Consider the following 9,817-nt stretch of genomic DNA (forward strand, 5'->3'; position numbering starts at 1 on the left):
TCATTACTTTTTCTTTTTTTTTTTTCAAGGAAAGAAAAAGGGAATCAAGGAGGAGGAAAAGGGGGGGAAGAGAGAGAGAGAGAAAGAGAAAAAAATCTTTTCCTTGTAAATCATTAAAAATGCATGAAGGTTTAAAGCACGCCAGAAACAGCCTGTGCATTCATTTAGGAGACTACGCACGAGAAAACCCACTGCATTAAAAGCAAAAAAGAGATTTTCTAAAAATCGGTATGGCAGGGAGGCTGAACAAGCTGTGGAGGAGACTGGTGGGGTAGAAATGCTCTAGGCAGGGAGGGGCTCCTTGTTCCCATCCCCTTTCTTGACAGAAAGCATCAGGGGCCTTGAGCACTGCAGCATTCGTGATGCTCCAGCAGAGCTTTCTATGTTTTATCTTCCAGAGGAGCTGATCACAATAACAAACATATGGATTATTATTCTTGCTGTTGAGTTCAGCTTCTGCAATAGAGAAACCTCCTGGTATGAATGGCTAATTTATTGAGCTACAGATGTGAGCTCTCCTTTGCATGAGGAAGGCAGTATGATATAGAAGTTAGACAACAGGGCCTGGGATCAGCAATTGCAGGTTAAATATCTCTTTGACACTTCCTACCTCCTGAAGGCACTTCAGCTCAGTGCTTTCCTGCCCTGTGAGAGGGAACACTTGCTATAAATGATGTCCCACTATGAGAATCCTGGGTTTTATGTAAGTATAGTTTATTGTTATGAAACACCAGACATCACACACCATCAGGGGACAATTTTCACCCTGTACAAAGCCATGGTCCTGTGGGACAGGGTATCTGACCTTGATGTGTCATGCCGTAACTAGAGAGAGACATCAGGAGAGAAATGGCTTTTATTGTGTGGAGCTGGTTTGTTTGTTTGTTTGAAGTTTTCTGCGTCATCCTCTTTAAATTTTTAGAGTGAATTTATTGCTCTTGAAATCCATATCCCAGGGGCCTGGGTCTGCTCAGCACAGAAGAGAGTACATGGGAAGCAGTGCTGCAGCTTTCCCCTCCAGTGTCTCAGTCCCGACTTGTGGTAAATGCTTGGAGATTATTTTAAAAAGAAAAAAAAAGTTAACTTAATCTCTCTTGGCACTGCAATGCTGGGAGATGCCAGTCCTGATGCTTTTCCTTTACACTGTGGACACAGCCAGCCTGAGAGCACCATTCATTAGCTGTGAGGCACCTAATAACCAATAATGACTGATCATCACTGGCACCCCCAGCTACACTTACCATTACATATCTGCAGAGGGAAGGCTCTGTGCAGGATGCTCAGCTAGCTCTCTGTGTCCCCAGTCCCTGTCTCTTTGAAAGACTCCAGCAGCCCGAGGTGCTGCTCCATCTCAGTCCATGCTTGAGTCATCTGGTCTATTGGTGATGCCACCACCCGTACCCTTAGATTAGAGGTAAAATATGACATGGAATAGAAACAGTAGACTCCACAGCTTAACTAAGGGTTTGATATAATCTGTGATAGGGAGACAAAATGTCCCACCCATGCGTACTGCAGGGCTCCTGTTCTTGGTCTGTGTAGCACCTCTGGTAGGGAGCACCAGAGCCTCAGCTGCACAGACCACAAGTGTGATCCAGTTTGGGGACCAACCATAGCCTGGAGCTTTTCCAGGATGGAAATTTCAGAAGCCAGACAAAAGAGCAATCCCCTACTTTTCTGGTCTAAGTGAGAGTTACTGCTGTGCCATTCACTGCTCCTGACCAGGCGTTGCATAACGCCAGCCCTGTTGCATCCTTCCTAATGATGCCATTTCCTACCATAGGCAGGAGGCAGTCGGGTTTCACCTAATCAGCAATTTTCGAGCTTTTGATTCTCACTCTTCCCCACCCCCTCTTTTTGTCAATATTCATTTTAAATGCTTGAAGTCAGGGTTCCTTTTTAGCTGACTGTGCTTTCTCTGCCTCACCCCTTCAGGTGGATAGCTGACAAGTGACCACTTCATGCACAAGGAAACTTTAAATGAATCCCAAAAGAAAGTATTTGTGTAAGAATGAAAGGGCATCCCAGGCTTCTGCTGAGTAATGGATGTGATAATAATTGTAGGGAAAAAAGATCCAAACAGTTGGGTGTTGGGTTTTATTTCTTTCTGCAGCCAGGCTCTTGATCAAAAGATGTAAAAAAACTGACAGTTGCTGGAACAAGAGCTGCACTTTGATTCTGGGGCATGCAGGAAGGATAGTTGCCAGCCCGGGAATCAAGAAACTGGCTGTTGATCCTTTGAACTGTATCAAAAGCTCATCATATTTACTTCTTCCAATTAACAAGTGAATTTATTATGAGTGCAAATGAAGGGCTGGTAGCCAAGATTGGGAACAGATAGGAAGGAGAGCACTTTGCTAGTTAGAGCCGCAGTAATGCACAGCAGTTCAGCAACACGGCTGTCACCAGTCCCAGCCCCAGCCCCTCCCCGACGCTCACTCTTGGACCCAGAGAAACCACTGCTAACCCAGCCGTGGGCCACTTTTCCCTGGAGACAGCCCCTTGTTCCTAACAGTCCATCAGTTTTGACATGCAGAACAATAAAACTGCAATCAAATGCCTTCCTCCTGTGTGTGGAGGCTGGGGATCAGGTTCCCCCTGTATCTCTTACCTTCCATCTACCACTTTGAAGGGTTTGTTCTTGAATTGTATCTGGATATCTCAGAGTGGAATTTCATTCTTCTGAGACTTTTAAAAGTAGACCGGCTAAAGAATTAGCATGAGACAGGGAGCACACCAAGCAGCTTGCAGCTCACAGAGCTTTCTGTCACTATTGTTGGCAGTGCGAGTGCTGCCCAGAAAAGATTCTGCTTTCCAGAATGTGGGAATTACCCTGAGAAGCAATAGATGGCATCTACCTACTTTCCACTCCTGGAAGAATGAGGGCAATCTTCCTTCTTAGCACAGGATGGGTAAAGATGTACTAGCTGAGATCCAGCCAGCATCTTCTCACTGAGAGTGGCCAAAAACGGCCAATGATGGGAGAGGTTAAAAAAAAATATAGGAGGCATATTGAAATTTATCAGTACATTTTCTCCATGTGGGCTGGAAAAAATATGTGAAAGGGCAGATCAAAGCAAAGCCCATTCCTCAGTCTGAGGCACATTTGTGCAGGACTGAATTCTGCTGGGTTTTGTGATATTTTGCTTGCTAAAGGAAATATCCCAGAAGCAGAATGAATGCATCCAGGAGTTGAATTAATATGTTTTGATCTGGGATCCAATACAGCTGATCAACATATATCTTTGAAGAAGTTACTCGGATTTAGAGCATACTCTAAACTAAGTCAAATTCTCCAATCTTCTGCTGCATCCTGGCACATACACCACCCTTGTGCCGCTCAGGGTGTAGCAAACACCAAAGGTGCTAGCATGCACTCATGAAGCCCATGTAAAATGTCTAGAGAGGAGCTGTTACTCTGCACCAGAGCAAAGATGCTGTTTCCAGGATGCTATTAAAGGAATAAGCAGTGCCCTACACTTTGTCCGTGCTTTCTGAATGAGATGTCCTGGCTGCTTAGCTGAGGAGACTGTCAATATGACTGATAGCCCCTCACTGCCTCAGGAAAGGGCTTTTGTTTATATTTCAGGTAGACAGTTTTACTGCATTATATATGATCCTTCCAATTGTTACCACTATCTGCTTCTGCCCTAAATATAGTGTAAATGTTCCTTGCCCTTACCCTGGTGTCACTTCCATCCTTCATGCTCCCACTCCAGGTCTCTTACACCAGTTCCAGAAGTGACAAGTCAGTACAAATGCATCTCTGCTCTTCAGGGCTCGGCAGTGAGGCAGCAGTGTGTGCCTGGGACATGCCTCTCTGTTTGCAGGCATGCCAGGGGATGCTGTGTCTTGGAGCTGAACAGAAACTCTGATCCCATGCAGTTCCTCTGAAATCTTCCCATAAATATACAAAGCTTACGCTGACAAGCTTGCATTAGATTTATACCCCCAGGACAGAGCAGTCACTTGTTTAGTCATAGAGAATGTCCCCAAGTCCCTCGCAGATTTAGTGGTGGGTAACCTGGTAACAGGACAGAGCTTTGATTTCACTGCCTATCGGATTTCACTGCCTTCCTGGGGATTTTGGGAAGGGGGCAGAGAAAGGAGAGGGAGGGGATTACAGGACCAAGTTGAGAGAGAAACCCTTGCTTACTTGCTTCTGTCAAGATCCTGCTCAGAAGCATGGAGGAGGTGGGCTTTAGGAGTGATTATGATCACAGTGTCTCTCTGTACTTATTTTCCCTTGCTGATGCTCCGGCTTGCTCTGCAGGCCAGGAAAAGCTGCATCCACCGATTCCAGCATTAAGTTCAGCTTGTGCATCTGAAAATGAAATGGGATAAATCCACATCACTCTCCAGCGCTAGAGTAAAGCTGTGAGGAACTCAGCAAGCAACCCATGGTGCATCTCAGTGTGACAGGCTGAGCAAAACACAGCACATTCTTCCCTCTCACTGTTTGCTCTGTGCTTCTGACAGTGCCACAAACAGCAACTTGAATTTTCAAAAAACCTCACACTCTATGAGAGGAAGAACCATGTGCCACCATGATAGAATTGCTTTTAGATCCAAAGGATGCCTCAGAGGAAAGAAAAAAGGAGAAGGGGCAGCAGGTCAGCCTTGCTGTAACAGAACGGATCTCCATTTCCGTTTCCTGCCCAGCCACAAGCCCCGCGGTCCCTTACAAGTGACACTGGTCAGGTTTGAAACTGCTTTTCAACTGGGCAGTTTTATATAAAGTCAATGCCTTCCCCAACACCAGATATGGAAAAAAGATCCAACTTTTTAAAACTTGTATGTACTGGGAAAGAATGAGCTCATGGGATCATCCAGTTGTCCATATATTTATGTATTTGTCGGTGATTATTCCATAGTGAAATGCAGTAAATTCTGGGATGGAAGACAAAGAAGAACTGTCATCAGGAAAAAAAAAAACCATAGATCACTGAAGTACAGTTTATCAGCCTGAAATTACAGGTTTCAGGGAGGGCAGGCGTCAGAATTTAGGTAGGACACTGAAGTTAACACGCTTCCTTTACTCACTGAATGTGGACAAGAATTTCACCACGCATTCACCATCGATTTGCTGCATTCAAGGTGCGGCAGATCCAATAAAAACATGCCCCTAAAATACCCTTGGTTCAACAGAAATTACTTCAACACTTGAGTTTTCCTTTGGACATCTCCTGGCCATGGACTGGCCTGGTCTAACTGGGATTGAGTGAAGTATCCACTGAAGTTACAGCCTGAGTAAACTGGAAGTAGACAAGGAAAACACTGACCATGATGAATTCAGTGGCAAAGCAGGAAAGTGCAAATGCCAGCAAGTCATTTCCTCTCTGTAATTAAGGTTCCCTGCAGAGACACAGTAAATACAGGATGATCCAATACCTTACAGATTTCAAATTTCCGATGGCATTAGTGCATCTGAGATGCCCTCAGATCATTTGCAGAAACAGTCCAGTCTAGTCCAGATCTGGAAAGAAACTGCTTTTTTCAGGTGAGAGGATAGCTGTTTCATACATAACTCATTAGCCACTCTGCTGAATTGCCAATTACCAATTGTTTTGATCGGTGGCTCTTGAGTAGCATCCATCTCCCAAGCTTGCTCAGGACCAGTCATTCCTTCCCACTCGCCACTGATGGGCTCTCAGGCAGCAACCTCTGTTGCTCTTTCCTCTTTTAGAGATGTTGATCTGACAAGCAATCATTTTACTTAACTTTTTGAACTACCCTGCTGGCTAGATTTTTCCTTTCACTATTAACCTAAAACCAAAATAAAACAAAACAAAAAAACCCCTCTTGACTGTGTGTCAAAAATAGCAAGCAGAGGTTTTTAACAAATGACCCGTAATGGCACATCAGCAACTCTGCTATGGAAAAGATAAGGAGAATCCTGGCTGCAGCTTGGAAACGCAAGCATGCTGGTGAGGGAGTGATTTCCAGCCTACTCCACAGTACCATGAAATACAAGGTCATACTTCCTTTAAGCTAGAGTAACAGCAAAGTATTTCTATTTTTTACCGTTTCTTCAGGGTAGTTAGCTTCACTTTTCCTTTGGTACCCACCCAGACAGCTTCACTGAGTATACACAAAGATGCAACAGCAAATAAAAAATGTGACTATAAAATTGAGCAGTAGGATTTACCATCTAATAATACTTTAAACTTTTGAAAATAACTTGATCAAGTCTCAATGAGACTCCTTTGAAATAGCAAACCATCTCTTGCATGAAAATGTATTCACCAGAGTGTAGTTAATAGCCAGCTACAAGAGACCATTTTTACCACTGAAATTGCAGCTAATTCATCATATCTCAAGGGCTGGGGTTTTTTTTGTTGTTTTTTTTTTGTTTTTTTTTTTTACTGGTAACTTTCATTCCATCAATACACTGCAGCAATTCTGCGTACAAGACAGTCCTGATAAAGCAGAATAGAGCCAAGGCTTGGAGAAATAAAGTGAGAGCATGCACTCTGTGGGCTCAGAGCGAGACAGAAAAGCTGAATAACACACATTGCCAAGGAACTTAACCCCCCCTAAAGAAGTAGCTGCAGAGCTCCCCCTGCTTTAGTTGCAGCTCATTAGCTTCCAAACCTCTGCAAACTTCTCCAGAAAAGCAGGTGAACTCTCGTGTCAAGATCACAGCTGTAATTGCAGCTTTTCCCTGAACAGGGGCTGCTCAGACTTATTCAGCACCAAACAGAAATTAGACGAAGCACCTAGTCCCATAGACTCCTGTTGTCAGCATACATCCTGCGTGCCATCAAGGCAAGCACTACAGGCAATCCAGAAATAATAGGGCAAACCTACAGTGCATTTTATTTGTCACTGTCTCCTTTTCATAAACATTTTCTGTAAAGATTGTTGAGAGCATGGTACACAGAAATAACTAGCAAATGATAATTTTACTGGATGATGCCGGCGCATTTCTTGTGCCAAAATCAAACCATGGTTTTAAACTCTGGAAAAATATTAAGACACACCTTTAAAAAAGCACCTTAAGACAAGGAGAAGAAACAAAATAATTCTGTATTCAGTCACATTAACTTATTTTGCTTAGTTTTCACACCATATGATTTAAAAAATTAAAATAATTTGTGTTGATTCAAATTTTTAAAATGTCACCCTCACCATTGGCATGTGATGGTGGAAAGCAGGGAGAGGGCTGCATTTCAGTGCTGACTGCCTTGAGCATCTCAACATACGCATTTTTTGTCAGACATCTTTGGCTCACTCATTAAAATTTGATTGACTAACTTTTTTTTTTTTTACACTAATCACACCCACTCCCATACTAACTGGGTGAACACAAAATAGGTAAAAACAGCAGAAAGTGAGCCAGACTGCTAAAGCTCAGGCTCCAAGACCCCAGCTCAGCGAAGCAGCTCCAAGCCTCGGTGTGTGCCTACTTGGTGAGGCTCTTCAGCACCTGCTGAAGTGCCGTGCTGAATCAGATTAGAAATTCAGGGGAGGGGATGTATATTGAAATGCTAAAATCTTCAGCAATTCTGGCATCCACTGGGAAAAATCTATGGGATAGGACCAATAAAAAATAAACCAGAGCAAGAGAATTATTAATCTCTCTAAACCACAGTAAGGGCTCTCTTACTGGAACTGCACCCTCTGGAGGATGAGTCCCCACAGATCTGCAGCGACGTTCAGCTCACATATTTATGTGTGTGTGTTTTATCACATGCTAACATGGGACTTTCTTTGATTTGTATATGGGATAAAAAAACCGAAGTTTCCATCAAACTTATGGAAAACCTTAATGGTGATTTAATGCAGTGAAATCTGGCTTGCCACAAGACTCTGACGGGACTGTATTTTTTTCTGCTGGGGTTAGGTGCTCTCTGGTGCAGCAGCATTCTTTTTTTTTTTTTTAAAAATGAAGAATATATTAATCATTTATGAAGCTCTGGAGTCTTGTCTGGACTCTGAACATTGTTAAAGGTGCAGGGTAGGCAGCATGTGGCAGGAGAGGGCAAGGAGGGAGAGGAGCTCCAGCCTGAGCGGCCGGACATGGCTGGAGCTCTCGGTCTGTCTGAGAGCAACGTCACGGCCACGTCTGGCAGGTTTGTGAAACACACATCAGCAGGTTGGCCTCCGGTTTGTGTTCATGAATAAATTTCACTTTGCAAGAGCAACAAAAAAAATAAAGAGCCCGCAACACCCCTGGCTGCATAGGGTAAAGCTACTCAGCTTTCAGCCCATGTGCTTAATAACACCACCTAAGGCCATGCCGTGAACATGCCATCTAGGGAGCCTTTTTGCTCATTTTTTTTTCTCTCTGCTGCATTTCATCATGCTTAATAATAAAATTCAATAATTGCTAGCGTGGAGATGAACCACTTTCTCTGGGAATAGCCCTGAAAAAACCGCAAGCGACCTGGCAAGGTGCTACCACACAAAAAGCGAAAGGAATTCCCATCCCCTTGTGCCCTGTTTTGAGCAATTGATATCCCCAGTGCTTCACATTTTACCTTGCCATAAGAAACATCCCTGTTTGGGGAGAAAGAAACCAAGAGGCAGTGGCTCAGCCTCGGAGTATGCGACTGACATATATAATCTAGATTGGCTTTCCCAGGCAGACCTTTGATTGAGGAGGAAGAAGAGCAGCTGGTCAAAGTAATCTGCTCAGAGCAATTTGCATAATTTTCTCCCCCGTTTCCTCCGGCATTGTGAGCGTGTCTGGAGAGGAACACAAGCGGCAGATGCTGCGTCGCTCTGTCACAGGGTATAGCAAAGTGGAGAACGTGGGTCAGAATTCATCTGCTAAATATCCCCAACAGGTTAAACAGTTCTGGAGAGCTTCAGTCACAGACCTCCTTTTGAAAAGCTTTTTCTTTTTTTTCTTTTCCTTTTTCCCTTCACTGAGTACAAATGATTCCATTTCTCCAGCAAGTGCATGTTTCCTTTCACACTTGTGTGCTATTCAGAAAGATACTCTTTGTGTTTCTTTATGGAGCTGGCTTCCAGGACCAAGTATTTCCCCAGCTTGGATGAAGAACCCATTACAAATAGGTTATTTGAGAACAGAAAGCCAGGCTTCTGGATTAAAAATGAATGTACGTTTAATATTAAACACAACATTTTTAATTGCGGCAAGAAAGGCTAAAAACCATCCTCCAGAGTTTCAGATTTGTGTTGGGTCTGGGACACTGGTGGAAGCTGCAAATCTTGCAGCTGGCTCACCCACTTCAAAAAATGGGTGCCTAAAATTGAGCATCTGAATCATGGTCCTGCTGAGATGAAGGAATCTCTATAAGCAAAGGACTGCTTATCTACCCTGACTGGAGCTCAAACCCTGCACTATGCTCCCATGGCTTTTGAGCCTGGCTCCTTGCCATGCTGCCTGGGCTACGGGTAGAGAAAACAGCATCATCCACCTACAAGAGATGTTCATGTAAATACACCATCTATTGCTTAAATACAGTATTCGAGCACTAAACAAAAATTTACTTTTAAATCCTTTGGGAGACAAGTGAAGTATTAAGTCTTCAAAAAGCTACTTTTGCCAAAAAATTCTTCCCAAGACGCTAGAGGCAAATAATACTGTTTCCCTTTAAACTGGTTGTGGGAGCTGTGGATGCTGTGAGCTGTGCTAGGTGCCCAGAAGCCACATTTCCCAACCCAGAGGACCCTGTCTGCAGGAAAGTGCATGAACCACCCCAAGGGGCTCTGCCCTCGTCCTCTCCCTTGGGCTGCCCCACCTTTGATGCCAAGTTTTGCCTTGTGCAGGATACGATGAACTTAGCCTGCACCCGCCTGAGCCTCCAGCTGCCGATGGAGGCCAAATGTCCACAGCTAGCAGAGA

Source organism: Strix uralensis, chromosome 14 (genome assembly GCF_047716275.1).
Source record: "Strix uralensis isolate ZFMK-TIS-50842 chromosome 14, bStrUra1, whole genome shotgun sequence".
Taxonomy (NCBI): Eukaryota; Metazoa; Chordata; class Aves; order Strigiformes; family Strigidae; genus Strix; species Strix uralensis.